This window comes from Gekko japonicus, unplaced genomic scaffold (assembly GCF_001447785.1).
Source record: "Gekko japonicus isolate JY-2015 unplaced genomic scaffold, Gekko_japonicus_V1.1 scaffold192, whole genome shotgun sequence".
In the NCBI taxonomy this organism is placed as follows: domain Eukaryota; kingdom Metazoa; phylum Chordata; class Lepidosauria; order Squamata; family Gekkonidae; genus Gekko; species Gekko japonicus.
Window position 1 is genome coordinate 1343855 of NW_015165835.1, and position 15704 is coordinate 1359558.

At 40.5% G+C, this 15704-nt stretch overlaps 1 protein-coding gene across 1 annotated transcript in view; it reads left to right on the forward strand.

Annotated features, from left to right (window-relative positions):
* Positions 1-10292: 10292 nt before the first annotated feature.
* The window catches only part of LOC107110185 (eyes absent homolog 4-like), a 232426-nt gene continuing 227014 nt past the window's right edge, over positions 10293-15704 (forward strand). Inside the window, exon 1 of the mRNA XM_015410923.1 lies at positions 10293-10742. The gene's annotated coding sequence lies outside the window, so the exon portion shown is untranslated. The remainder of the gene's footprint in view (positions 10743-15704) is intronic.

The window sequence follows — 15704 nt, forward strand, 5'->3', positions numbered from 1 at the left end:
GGCTGGCGCGGCAGTTGGTTCCCTTTCTCGACTGGGAGGACTTAGCCACTGTGATCCATGTGACGGTTACCTCAAGGCTAGACTACTGTAACACTCTCTACATGGGGCTGCCTTTGTCGCAAATTCGGAAGCTGCAACTAGTGCAGAATGCTGCAGCCAGGCTGTTGATGGATCTTCCTAGACGAGAGCACATCCAGCCTGTGCTGAAAGTGCTGCACTGGTTGCCTATAGCGTTCCGAGTGCGCTTCAAAGTGCTGGTTATTACCTTTAAAGCTCTATATGGCCAGGGACCAGCCTACCTGAGGGACCGTCTTTCCCCACATATGCCCCCAAGAGCACTACGGTCCGGGACTCAGAACCTGGCGGATGTCCCAGGTCCCCGGGTTGTGAAACGGGTGACGACCAGGAATAGGGCATTTTCGGTGGCGGCTCCTATCTGGTGGAACGAGCTCCCAGAGGAGATCAGGGCTCTGCGGGACCTAGCACAGTTCCGCAGAGCCTGCAAGACAGAGCTCTTCCACCAGGCATTCGAATAGGAGCCGCCATCATTATGGTAACATCTATGCCCCAAGACTGTGGACAGGGTCATCATGATGTCGGCACCTCGAAAAAGAGGATGAGACTTTAGGAGATCGCCATCTTGTTATTAGAAAGTGAGCACAGGATACTGTTTTGTATATATGATGTTTTAATATTTGATACTAATTACTATTTAATATTAATATTTTTAATGTTTTATGGATGTATTATATTGGCAGTGTGCCTTGTAAGCCGCCCTGAGCCTACGGGGATGGCGGGATAAAAATCTAAATAATAAATAAATAAATAAATTCAGTTCTCCGTGGATGTTCTACAGGTTCTCCCAGTGGTACCAAAAAGTGTGAGAAAGTGAGACTCTACAGGGAAGCCTCTCATAATATGCTGGTTTTGGAGTAGTGGATGCTAAAGGTCAGAGGAGAATGGCAACACTTCCCTCATGGTTAATCCGAATAAATAAATAAATAAATTCAGTTCTCCGTGGATGTTCTACAGGTTCTCCCAGTGGTACCAAAAAGTGTGAGAAAGTGAGACTCTACAGGGAAGCCTCTCATAATATGCTGGTTTTGGAGTAGTGGATGCTAAAGGTCAGAGGAGAATGGCAACACTTCCCTCATGGTTAATCCGTGAGAACACAAGCATGATCATGATCACGACTATAGACAATGAAGCTCATGGATATCAGAATTCTGCAGTAGACTGGGATATCAGAAAACAACTTTGTTTCAATAATATAATTAGCAGTAAATACCTTTGCACAAGGGACATGGCTTGATTAAATTCCTAATGAAATCAACTTTTTATAACTCAGATTAATGTGTGAGCTGTTTTTGGCACAATGCCATAAATGAAAACTAATACCAAAGCAAAAGCACTGATTGCTTAAATCTGCAATTCTATGCACATTTGCCTATAAGTAACCCCTACCAAACATTGTAAAACATACTTTCTTGAAGTGACCTGCATCTTTAGTGATAAATTTATTAATGCTTCCATTCTTAAAACATTTTTTTAAAATCTTGTGATATATTTCCAAACCAGTTTATTGCTCTATAAAGCTGTTTTGGGCATGCAATCATTGATTGCTTTACCACTGCCTTAACTAGAAAGAGAACTGTACCTGCCAATGAATTAATAAAACTTTTACTGGAGTGTTGGTAATACAGGTCCGTCCATGTTTAGGGTGAAAAATTTGAGGTCATACCAGCATTTATTTTTGTGTTTATGTCATTAAAGGTGGAGTAAAAATGTTTCAGAAAAGCTTTAAAAATGTTAAATATTTATTGGACCCTTTAAAGCATTTTTCAGAAGTCTGGAATGTTATAGTAGTCCCATTGGACATGCAGCAATAGTCAGAAAGTAAGATACATCAGATACTGTGCTTAAAAAAACAATAGTACATATAAAAAGAAAAATGTAGAAAAGAAACAAATTAATTTCAATAATATGTAGAAACTAAAGTATAGAACATGTCCAAAAGTATGAATAACTGAGTGTGTGTGTGTGTATGTATATATATATACATATACAAATATATACACACACACACACACACATATATATATATACACACATATACACACATACACACACACATATACACACATACATATATATATATATACACATATACACATATATACACACACACATATATATATACATACACATATACACACACACTCACACACACACACACACACACACACATATATATAAGAAATAACCCCTTTGATTTAAAGCAGTAGTAAGTTGTCATAATATGAAACTGATTAACATTGCAATACTAAGCAGAATTACATCCTTCTAAATTGATTTACTTCAGTTCTGTTTAGGACTGCACTGTAAGCTTTTTTCTAAATATGGGAAAATACTTTCATTTGCCAGTTCAGTTGCTCTGATCAATCTCTTTGGTCTCCATTACTTTCTAGGACAGGCTTGCCAACATCCTAGCAATCCAAATGCAATTCACCGGGCATATATAAAATATGTGCTAGTCAACCCTTTCATTTTTGCAGTGCAAAATAGGCAGGAAAAAAAAGGAAAATTCAAAAAACAAAATCAATGTAATGCTATTTATTAAGACCAATAGTGTGCCACTTTTGAGCTCTCTGTAACTACTAGTAAATCTGGATACCTGTATTCATATCACAATAACATCAAGACTAGACTACTATAATGCACTCTATATAGGTCTCCCCTTAAAGTAAACTCAGAGACTCCAGCTAGGGCAGAATGCCAGAGCTTGGTTATTAACAGGAGCTAGGAGAAGCATGCATATTACTCCCATTTCTCAGTCACTTCATTGGCTGCCCATCAGTTACTGGGCTCAATTCAAGGTATTCGCTATCACATACAAAGCCCTTCATGGCCTGCATTCATCGTATCTGTAGGACTGCCCCTTCCTTTGCTACACCGCAATAGCTTTGGTCACCTGAGCAGGGCCTTCTGCAGGGGCCACCTTTCTAATGGGCATGGTCCTCACTTTGTGGAATGGCCTGCTGGATGAGGTCAGTAAGGCTCCGCCCTCCACAAATTATGCAAAATTGGATTATTCAGGAGGGCTTTTTTACATAGGTAATAGAGCTATATAGTAATGAGATGTTTCAGAAAGATGCATATGCATTGTGTACTATACTACTATACTATACATATTGCCTGTTGCTACATGTATGATCTTATTATGTAATTTCTGCATCACTTAGCATGTCATGTTAGTAATTATGCTTGTATCAGCTAGGGTTGCCAGGCTGCCAGTCTGGGTGGGGGTTCCCCCACTTTTGCGGGTCCCTTTCTGCTGCCGGCCAGCTGGCTGGCGGGGGAAACCCTGCCCCCAAAAGCCCCCAAACATGACATAATGATGTCACCCGGAAGTGGCATCATCATGTTGCTGACATCAGAGGGTGACACTCTAGTTTTGGGGCAAAACTCTATGGTAAAATCGGGCTCAAATCATAGTTTTGCCACAAAACTAGAGCATCATCCCAATGTTGATGATGTGATCCTGAAACGGACCCTAGACCCCCCCTGCCAGCAGCCAAGTAGGACCTGGCAACCCTAGTTTCAGCTCTGCTTTCAGATGTTTGCAATCCAATCCCCATTGCATTGTTTGTTGGATGTCCCATTCCTGTTGATTCAATTGTATTGTACTGTGTGATCCACCTTGAGTCTTAGTGAGAAAGGCAGACTATAAATGATGTAAATAAATAAAAGGGTGCGTCCGGGAGGGGAAAGATTCAGGTCATGATCTTAAGGCCTTTTAGTTTGCTCCTTTCTGGAGAGTCCTGCAGATTTACGATGGAGGCATTTGGTCACAGAGTAAATTTAGTATCCGGTACCCAGGGCTTTCTTTGTAGAAAAAGTCCAGCAGGAACTCATTAGCATAATAGGCCACACCCAAGATCAGAAACTCATTAGCATATTAGGCCACACCCCTGACATCACAGCTCATTATCCTATTAGGTCGCACCCCCATGTTACCAGAAGTGTGGTCATCCAGCCACACGCACCTTTTGCTTCTTATTCTGTTTACCTTGTTTGTTGTCAAAACCCAGAGCTTTTTTTTGTAGCAGGAACTTCTTTGCATGTTAGGCCACACACCCCTAATGTAGCCAATCCTAATGAGTTTCTGCTCTTGGGTGTGGCCTATTATGCTAACGAGTTCCTGCTGGGCATGGCCAACTCAGGAGCCAGCCGGAACTCCGTTCCTGTGCGTTCCTGCCCAAAAATAGCCCTGCCGGTACCACTGGATTTCTGGAAAGAACATGATAGCAGTGGTCCTTTCTGCATTTGTTTGCCACTACGGATTTTCTCAGTTTTTGAGCTGAGGCAATTTAAGCAGAAAACACATTGTTTGGTGTTAGAGACATTTGCTTCCCTGCCATTTTGTTAACATCCAACCTGATAAAGAGTTTTAAAAAACTCAAAAGCTTGCAACATTTTTGCGTCATTTTGGTTGGTCTTAATACATGATATTAAATGTTTTTTTGGTTTAGCATTTTATTTTCTTTGGATCCACTATTTGGCCATTAGTTCATGTTTGGGTTGGTGGCCACAAGTTTTGCAAGCCTGCGTTAGGTTATTATAACGTGAAGTAATATACTATGTCATCTCAGACTTAAAAGGGCACACTTTGTAGTTTACTTTAAATAGTTTATGGCATTAAACACTGTAGGTGGAGCTTGCTCTATGTCCTGTTTACTTCTTTAGGTACAATAATGTCATACGCCAGAACAGGGCAGAGATTGATAAAAATAATGGTGGCCAGTCATGGAACTGACCCTTCCATGTAATCACAAAACAAAACAAAATGAAAAAAAGAATGGTGTTTCTGTTAAATTCTATGTTATACCTTATTTTTAAAAAATTGATTGAACCCACGGGAAAAGCTTGCCATTTAGTTGAAGCATTCAAATGTTTCAAGCCATGAAGTCTATTGATCAAGCACTTAATTTTTTTATCATAGCTTGGATATTAAACATTTTAAGTCCAATATCTTCAATTATCTAGTAACTGAATATCTCTAAAAATGTGTTATCTAATAATTTTAAAGGCATATTTGGCATTTTGAGTTTACAATTGATAGCATGTGGTAACCTATCACTGAATGCACCGCACAGCTGAACAATTATACACATTGAATTACTGAAGAGGGCAGATATCTTTCTTTCTTTTTTTTCTTGAAATCTGAGAGCCATGGTAAAAATAACCTCATTCATTTGTACTTTGTAAGAATCTAAGGCTCCAAAGCCCTGACAAGATCCTCAGTGTATCATCTAATGCAGATTGATGAACTTGCTTTCGGAAGAAAACAGGCCTGCCCAAGTATAAAATAAGCCGATGTAGAAAAATGGTGTGCCTGGCCACACATGCACACACATACCTGGCAGGCCTACAAAAATCTCATCTAAAGAAAAATAAGGGAGGAGGACCACATGGGGACATGCAGTATGTCTAAAATCCCAAATCCTTAAGGAAGCAAAAAGACTATTTGAAAAATTAAAAGGTTTTACTACACATTCCATATCCTTGGAAGAGAACCCTCGTTTGTGTGTAGCATCAAGGTTTTTGTGGTCAGCTAGACTTGGAAGAGATAGGTTGCCACTCTATTGTCTAGCCCAAGCAGGGAAGTAAATTTTGGGCTGATCCACAAATCATCAAAAAACCGATCTAGGCTGCATCAGTACGGCAGTGATTCTGCAGAGGCATTTGCAGCAGCAACAGACCATCCACAGGATTGGATGAGCAGTGAATTCCTGCCCTGCTACAGTATAGTGACAATTACCAATGTAATTACACAGTTAATTAACTACGCAGTTGGACTGTATTATTTCAGAAAAGGTTGGATCAAACAGGTTTGGGTCAGAATGGAGCAAAGCAGGAAAAACCTGAGAAGTGGACAGATAGAGAAGGACATTGTATAAATACTAAAAATAAAAATCCTCCTGTTTGGAAGCAAAATATCCATGTGGATGCAGCCCTGCTTCCATGAGACTTGTTCCCATGCTGCTCTGGTAACATCTATATCCCCAAACCACACAGGCAGGGAAGCAACATAGTTACTGCTGAACAAAATGTCTCCTGGCTTGACAGGAAATAGGGTTCCCAGGTTTGTGGTCAGGGCACGGAACTGCCATCCCCAGCTCTCATTTCCTGACACTGGTCCAGCAACTGGTGAGGATTTTTTTTTAAAAAAAATCACCTACCTTAAAACCATCATCTATGGTAAAACCATAGTGTTTCCAGCAATTCCTAGATTAGACTAATGTCACTTCTGGGTTTTCCCTGGAAGTGATGTAATCCCATTATGCTGATGGCACCCACCATTTCCCTGTCCTCCCACACTCCCACAGGTTGCCAACAGAACGAACTCAGCACCGAAGCAGGAAGGAACTATGTAATTGATTCTGCCTATGTATTCTAATGTATTTGGGCTTAGATTTATTGGGGAAAATATACAGTGCATATCTATTTTCCAACAAATCCCAATTAGATGTAGAGATGTAGAATCATACTGTTTATACAGAGTAGATAGGCAGATCCAAAACCAGGGGTCAGAATCATTGCAGCACAGTATTTGCTGGAACACATCATTTAGCAGGGGGCCTAAAAGTGACCAGCGGCCTTGAAATTGACCACTGAATCTGGGGCTGACAATGTTAGTGAGCTCTGATGCAGGGTAGCGACAGGCAGATACTGCTGTTGAGATTACTCCTGTTAAAGTCCTCTGCCTAGTCTTCCTTTGTGGTCATTGTAGGACACTATTCACCTTTGCAAAAGAAGCTGCCCAGATGTGGTCACCAAAGACATATGCTCAGTTACACTAGTGATTATGAGCTGAAAGGCTGTGGCAGTAAACAGAAGGAAGAGAAGCTACTACTACCACCCCTACAGTATGTGTGTGTGTGTGTGTGTGTGTGTGTGTTTGTGTTTGTGTGTGTGTGTGCACGTAGGCACTGAGGAGCCACCTGGAACTCACAGGAAGTCTCTTTTCTGGGCCTACATCAATAATGTTATAGAACCTGGAGACAGTCAGACAATAGTCAGCACATTGTTGCCTATAGCATGTTGTAGCCTATAGTGTCTTATCATTGTTTATTGTGTGCGGCACACAATTTTTTCACCCATTATCATCTGTGGTCAAAAAGGTGGTATACATTTAAAAACACTACCAAAACCTGCAAAACCAGAGATGACAGTGCAACAAGAAAGTGTTTATACTGGAATTCTATTATAACATTGTGACGGACAGGCTAGAGCAACCAATAAGAGCTGGTGGAATGTTGCGAGCAGGAGACTTGAAAACAGCCATTGAAAAATGGCAGTTACGGTGTTAGCAGAGAGAAAGAAGGACTGTTTAAGGGCTGAGGTGAAAAGGGTTTTTCTGACTGAGGGGAACTATATAGAAGAAAATAGTAAATTTGTAACAAAAGGATCCCAGTTGTATGTATAGGACCTCAGTTCAGAAGCTCATTGGAAGGGAAATATTGTTTCTTAGACATTACTTTTTCCAGTGTTTTGTTCTTCTAAATAAAAGTTTCTTGTTTTGATTAACCCTGTGGGTTGTGTGTCTGAGGGAAAGAATCACACACACACACAATTTAATATCTGAGCCTACATGCATATATTATAGAATATAAATGAATGGAGGCAGTGAGTGATTGGAACAGTGTTTAAGCCCCAACCCCAATAGCTCTGTGTGAGTGAGGGCTGATTATTAAGGGGAGCTGGGCTACCCTGTCTGTGGAGGTCTCCAGGATTGAGAGAGAGGATCTGAGGTACGAGATGGTCATGACTCAATGTAGATTTTAAAAGAGACAAGGATGGCGAGTGTGATGTCCTCAGCTATGTATAACCCATAAGAGAGGTTGTAGGGGATAATAGGCACTCTGTGTGACTGGATAAGGGGCATCACAAACACCAAGGAATAGCAGGGTCACTATGCAGAGACAGGCAATGGCTAGCCACCTCTGAACATCTCTTGCTTTGAAAACCCTATAGGATCACCATAAATTGGCTGTGACTTGATGGGGGTGGGGGAAAGCTAAGTCTGCAGTCCATGATCACAGGACAGGAATTAACTATGTTAGCAGTATACAAAGGCTGCAGTGCATAATCCAAGAGGATATCTACAGAATTTCTTGTGGTGTTGTAAAGAATGCTTGGCACAACATTCAGATTATTGCAAATATGAGCCATCAGGAGTTGTGACCCAGTATCTTCTGTAATATTACAAATAGATTCAGGTTGGTCTGAAGCAATAGAACAAAGTTTGAGTCCAGTGGCACCTGTAAAACCAACAAAGTTTAATTCTGGGTATAAACTTTCGTGTGCATGCACATTTCAAGAATTAAACTTTGTTGGTCTTAAAGGTGCCACTGGACTCAAACTTTGTAATATTACAAGTTATTCTGGGTTGCACATCTCTGATCTTGTGCCACTTCACTGACACTTCTAAAATACTGCTGTCCAAAGTAACTGCTTGTTTTACCTGAGCAATCAGGCTTGTATTGTTTGTATCACTGATGTATGTTTACCTTCTTATACCTGATCACAAATACACAGTCAATAAAGGAGAAATTTGGTGTATACATATAACAAAATGGCTGGTGTTCAGTTATACTAATGGTTTTTGGATGTCTATGTACTTATGGCAGATGAAAGGTATTTTAATGAATGGTGCTCCTCACCAACCATGTAAAACAAGTATGACATCCTGGTAAGATGCTTAAATTAGCACACCATCAAGAAGAAACACCACTTTTGCAAAAGAAAAGAAAAGAAAAGAAAAGAAAGAAAATCTGTCCACTTCTCAGGTCAGCCCTGGCGCAAAACTACTTCACTAAGAAGAGAATCCCACACAATCTGTGGCATGGAACTAGGTTATGATACGGCTAACTTCAGATTTGTGTCTTCTACTCAGTTAAACAGAAGTCTCTGGGAAGGTCACAAGAAGGACATAATGGTAATAGCCATCCCTGTTATTAGTGCTCACTGTCTAGTAATATAGCCTCTGAACATAGGTTTTGTTGCAAGCTGTTATTGTTAATAGTCAGTGATAGACTTCTCATTCTTGAATTTATCCAGCTCTTTTCCCAAAACAATTACAAGGACCATAGCACTCATTGCATTCACCAGGACTACTCTTTCTTCTGCTTCCTCTGTAAAATGGAAATGGGTGTGGATTGAAAACAGTTTGCCCGTGGTGGCGCTGTCCAGTCAGCCAAACCTGCTGTCCAGCTGAAGCAAAGCATGAACAATGTGCAGTTGCATAGCCTGTTACCATAGCAGTATCTGCTTCTAAATAAGAGAAGCCTGCTGCCTGTGCTTTGCTTTCAAGGATATCAGCAACCAAGAGAGCAACAGAAAGACTAGCGGTCCACCTGCAGTCACCCAGTGGTCTATTTTCTGCCACCACATGTGACCTCATTTTATACTGAGGCTTGTTGACCCTGGGAGATGCCTTGCCCATTTTTTGAAGTTCCTATGAGGTGACTGGTAGGATACATTTTTATCCCACCCACCCTTCCTCCAAGTAGCTCAAGGTAGTTTTATTTTTTTTTATTCCCACAATAAACCTGTGAGGCCCAGAAGGCTTAGAGTGACTGGCTCATGGTCAGATGGCAAGCTTTATGGCAGCATGAAGATTTGAACCCATTCCATGTGAATGCACCGTACCTGCTGTAGGTTTTTAATTCCTACTATTCTGTGCCACAAGGACACTACATAGAGCAAATAAGGCCACCACATCAACCTGGACAGACCAGGCTACTCCTCTGATCTCATCAGATCTTAGAAGCTAAACAGGGTCGGCCCTGCTCAGTATTTGGATGGGAGACCACCAAGGAAGTCCAGGATCTCTATGTAGAGGCAGGTAATGGCAAACCGCCTCTGCAGCAGGTCACCGAAAGTCAACTGTGACTTAACCGCATAATAATAATAATAATAATAATAATAATAATAATAATAATAATAATAATAATAATAATAATAAGAAGAAGAAGAAGAAGAAGAAGAAGAAGAAGAAGAAAGGGCCAGTGAGGCGGAGGAGGGGCCAGTGGCAAAGATCCACGTGCCCCTTCCCTCCAGCGCCAACTGTTGACCAATACCCACGCCAGAAAACAACCAATGACAACGAGGAGCCGCTGTAAACACGACGACCCCCTCTATCTCCCCCCCTCCCCCGAAATGCGCGCGCCAGCTCCCTGCTTCTAGCGGCATCGCCACCAAACTGGCAGCGACTCTCTGGACAAGTGCAAAACAAGCAAAGCCACCCAGAGCGTCGGGCACCGCGGCCTGTGCTTTCCCTCCCCCTCCTTCATTTCTGCCCCGCACTTGTTTCGGTCTGCGTCTCGCTTCAGGAGGCGACCTTCTTCTTAAAGGGAAAAGGCGAGGAAAAAAAGTGGTCGCGCTTAAGCGAAGTGGGGGGGGGGGGTCCGGCTTCTGAGCGAAAGCCTCCCACCTTCCTTGCTTGCTTCCCCCTCTCCCTCCTCCCCTCCCTCCCTCCTCTTTTGTTTTCTCCTCAGTTGTACTTTAGTGAGTGAAGAAAAGGCGGAGGGGGGGGCGTCTAGCCTGGGAGGGGATGTCCTACTTTCTTTTTTTTAAACTCGAGGAGCAGCTCCAAGGGGCAGCTTTTTCGACTCGGAGCCGGGGGCAGAATCAGTAAGCGGCAGCGACGGCGGGGGTCGACATCGCGGCAGGAGAAGGTGAGTCTGTCAGTCCTCCTTACCTTTTTTTCCGCCGTGCCCCTCTGCGCCCCCCGCCCTTCTTGTCTAGAGGTCAGAGATTGGCTTCTTGGCCACGGCTTGGGGGACTTTATGAGGCGCTTTCCATATTGAAAAAAGGAGAAGGAGAAGAAGTGAATCGCTCCTCTGAGGTCAACGTGCCGAAGAGCCAAAAGGAAAGCTGGGAGTCTTGGCTTCGGGCGAGGGAGGCTCGTCCAGTGCCCAGAGAGCAACTGAGATCCATTTTGCCCTCCGCGTCACGGGGCCGGGGTCAGGCAGGGAAGGTGCGCGCCTTGGTGGGCGCTGAGAAACGCGGCGTCTTGTGCAGGACTGGCTCCTGGCGCGGCTGCTGGCCCCGCTGTGACTTCCTTCAGGTGATCGGGGGGCTGGGGGCGGGGGGGGGGAAATAAAAGAAGCGCTTGGAAACTTTCGCTTCGCTCTTTCGCATTGTTTCCCGGTGCCCCTGCCGAGTTCTTCCCGTCCTGGTCTAGTCGTGCCGTGGCTACAAACGTGACACGGCGGCGGTATCAGAGCGCTTTTCTCTTCCAAAGGATCCGATGCGCTCGTATTTCGAGTTGGCTGCGCCGCTCTTCGAAACCAGCAGGGCTCTGTTCAGCCGCTGTCCCGTGGGGTTCTCAGCAGAAAACCTCTCACAAAAGTTTGATGTGAGGAGCCGTATGGCACAAGTTTGCTGGCATACTGAAATAGAACCGCGGAGGGAACAGAATTAAGAAATTCGTGTTTCTATCTGGTAGTGGTGGGAGTAAAACACTTTGGAACAAGTATTTATATATTTAATTTGCAGTGTTAGCCTTGGATCTGGAATATATATTACCTTGAACATGAGCATCTTGCACCTTCAGTTTCCCCTTATGTATATTTCCCCCCAGAGAAAGCAATTACAGTTTTTATTATTAGAAATACTTGTAGATAAGACATTCTGAAAGGCAGTGAACTGAAAATAGGGATCACTTGGTAGGCGTATCTAAAATAGAGAGGCAAGGGACACAAGACTGCTTTTGGATTTGTTTGTTTCCTCGTTTTCTTTGTCAGGGCAAAAATCAATTGTGAGGGCACCTAGGTTTAAAGTTCCACAGAACACGTACTATTCTGGTGACTCCTTCCTTGTTTTCTGGAGTGTTCAGTGCTCTTCTCCACTTAGATGCAGTGAGCACTGTGCAGGGGCTTATGTTTTCATTTGAAAGCACTTCCACGTGGAGGAGCCTGGTGTATGTGTGTGTATGTGTGTTTGTGCTTGAGGTAATAGAATTCTCAGTGTACAAACCTAGTGGGCTTTGAGTCATTAATCTGAGATGCTGGACTGTCATTAGATGCTTCCAAAATCTGCAATAAAAGGAGAACTGCAGGATACATTTTACATGATGGTATGCCACTTTGAAAAGTCTTGCTCATTTTCGTATTGGTGGAAGCAACCATTTATTCAATAGGGAAGGATGTGAGTTTGTGAAATATGACATTGAATTCCACATTTTTATTGCGCTTTCTCCTTAAAGTTACATGGATGTCATTGTCCTGCAGTGAAAAGACAACAGCATACTCTTTTCTCTCTGATAAGCATTTCTCTGTTCTGGTGTCACTGGTTTGCTTTCCTAAACTGTATCTATTGTTGGAACATAGTTTTTAAAACAAAAAATACCTGTGCATATTTCACTGTAACCAAATTATTCTGCTAGTACAAACCTGCTATTTCATTATGTTGACATCTATGTGTGACTGAGCAAGTCCTCTGTATAAAATAATGCAACTTGATTTTTCTGTAGATTGCTGGTATTATCTCTGTTGTACAGTAATCTGTTTGGTTTAAGTAGCAATATTATTTTTCCCAGTCTAATTCTGATTTTAAAAGTATCTTTTCAAATGTGTTATAAATTTGATTAGAAATGTAATACTTTCCCCCTCTTGTTTTGAAATAGGAAAATATATATTTACCAGATGCTTATGTCTATTAGAGCGGTTATATGGTTCAGTATTTTAGATCCTTTTGTTCCTGTGCAACAGAAACCTGATTTGACAATAATTGACAGAGAACTCATGGACAGGATTCTAGATTATACTGCCATAGTCATAAGTTTCTCACTAGTGCTTTACAGCTCACAATGATTTATTACATACATTCATTAGAAACACTAGGTTTAAAGCTGCACACATATTTGGAAGTTCTACGGATTATGAATGGTACTTATTTTCAAATAAATATTTTTAGTAGTAGAATCACAACATTTTTAAAGAGTCCATTGATGCGAAAAAGTTCAACCATAGCAAATATTTTCCAAGTCAAGTTAAATGATTACCAGTCACTGAAGTAGTCTTATTGATTGTAATGAGGTTCTTCCAGATTAGCAAACAAATTCTCACTGAGCAGGCCCCCAAAAGATTCTCATTTTACAGATGGAGGGCAAATGTGAATTTTTATATTAGAGGTATAGCAGTGGGGGTTCTGATTTTCAGGCAATAAAATTACTTTTTCATGCTGAAAGGGAAAGTCAGAGTAGACCATTTAACCAGTTCACATATAAACATTTTTTAAAAAAACTCTTTATCATCTTAAGTTTGTAAGTGAAGATTTGATGTTGATGAACTCTAGCTAAAGCAGTTTTTCGCTTTTATAAGGAGAGTTTATTCAGCATAGTTTAATATGGCAGCTGCTGATCATATTTCATAGAGCTGTTAAAGCACTTAAAACCTAAAATTAGGTACTGTCTGGTAGTAAATATTTCAGATTGCTGCATGAAGAAATAAATGGAGCAGTGGGTCTCTAAGATTATCTGAAATCCACTGTTGAACAAAAGGAATAAGAGTTTTGAATACAATATATATATATATATATATTTTAGTAAATGCCCCTGCTCTTGAGGGACTCTTCAAAAATTTCTCTGGGTGCTCTGAACATGAAATTTTGCCACCACAAATAAAGTCAGCAGCTATTGTTGTTCAGTATTCATTTTTTGCCATGTTGCAGAATGGAAGAGTGTATGTTCACCTGCTTTATGCAATCAAAGTTTCACATACTACAAAAAGTGTTAACTCTGCTCACATTTCAAACTTGTGAACAACTGGAATTTTATAGAATAGCATCTGTTAATTAAATATTAATTTTGCTTTATTTTAATTTCATGTAATGGAAATGAACTAAATCGAACAACACGGTAAATAATGCTTAGGGTTAAAAACTGTGACTTTCATGTATTTATTAAGCATTTTAAAGCTTTGCACATCTTCGTAATTCACTAGGTTTATTAACAACATGAGACACATTGCTATATCCAACAATAATGCAGTACATTTTAATGTGTACTTGTGTTTTCATGGCTTTGGTTCCAAGTTGAAGACATGCTTGTGTGGCTGTAGCAAATGCATTTTGTTAATAACTCTTTTTCAGTATTTTGTGGCATGAGGTTATATTGATTCACTGTATATATATAAGAGTTTGATCATTTGAATGCAAACTTGTCTAGGTAGTTTCAGTTCTCATTTGAAAAAAAATGGGATATTATAGAAATACTAGCTTTAGCTATAATGTTTCTCTGCCATTGAAAGCATTAATTGATCTAGCAAGTCTTGGCATAAGAGTTTAGTTTGGTACTTGAAACCTTTCAACTTCCATGTTCTTTTTAATTGTCGATCAGATTTCAAAACATCTTTCTTTATAAAGTACAAACTCTCACTGGTGTAAAAAAGTATTGAAGGTAAACTTGGAATATTATCAAACTAAGTTTGAAAAGAGAACACTGGTGCAACAAGTTTAATGATTGGATAAATGGAGCTTGCAGAGTATGAGCACAATTAATTAAACACTGTTCAGGTTGAAGATCTCTCCAACATAGAGCAGTGTGCGAGTTATGCTCACTGGACGATATGCTCAAACTTATTTTGAAAGCAGTTCTGTTTTTCTTATGCAACTCTTCTTATTTTTTGGTTAAAACATTTGTAGCCATCCATCAGGTTAATGGTTATATCTTCCATGAACAGCATTCTGAAAAAATATCTAAGGTGGTTACATTTAAAATCTGTGATTTCTCTCTGAGTTTATTAAAATGCAATTATTTATAGAAATGCATTTTGATTGTGTATGGGTTATGGGAGCTAGCTTTCAGTAGTTTGATTAAAAATCTTACTGTACACATGGGCCGTATTTTGGGTACTGGCTTTTTGTTAGTTTTTCTGATATTAAATGCAGATCGATAGGTTGGGATTTCCTCACATATGACTAAACCCTAATTCTTCCTGGGTATTGTTTTTGTATTCTTACCTTCCCATGGTAGGACCAATTTCAGTGTAAATTGATGGAGACATTATTTCAGTAGGTACTTAGATAGATGTCATTCAGTTATTTTCTGAGCTTTCTGCTTACTTAAGATTGCTACAGGTTTTTGTTGTTCATCAGAAAAAAAAAGTGGTCTGACTTTTCTTATTGGGCAGTTGTCTCTAAAGTTGTAGCATAATGCAGATTGCTGATCTGTCGCTCCTTTGGGGTTGATAATAGAATAAGAACATTTAGGTACTCTGAAGGAACTGCCATTAACTTGGGCAGTAACCTTTTGATATTTGTAAATAATTCATAATTAGATTTGATGACATAATATACCAATTGGTACACTTATTTTGACATTTAGATTTACATTTCTGGAAGTGTAAATCATGGCTTCTCCTCTTAATTGAAAATAAGCAGAAAGCAAATATTCGTAGTAATAGGTTTGTAGGCCATGATCCAAAGCACAGCACAATTATGTACCTAAAGGGACTTTGGGATTATATTTCTCAGCCATTAGACCATCATGCAATGTGACAAACCACTTTTGAAACTAAGGGGACTTTTCAAAAAAGTTTCTGATATGTCATGACTGTCTGGTGGTCAAAGAAAAAAAGTTAAAAATCTGCCCCAGCCATTCCTTTGTCTGTGGTAATGATAAAAGTATCTCTTTG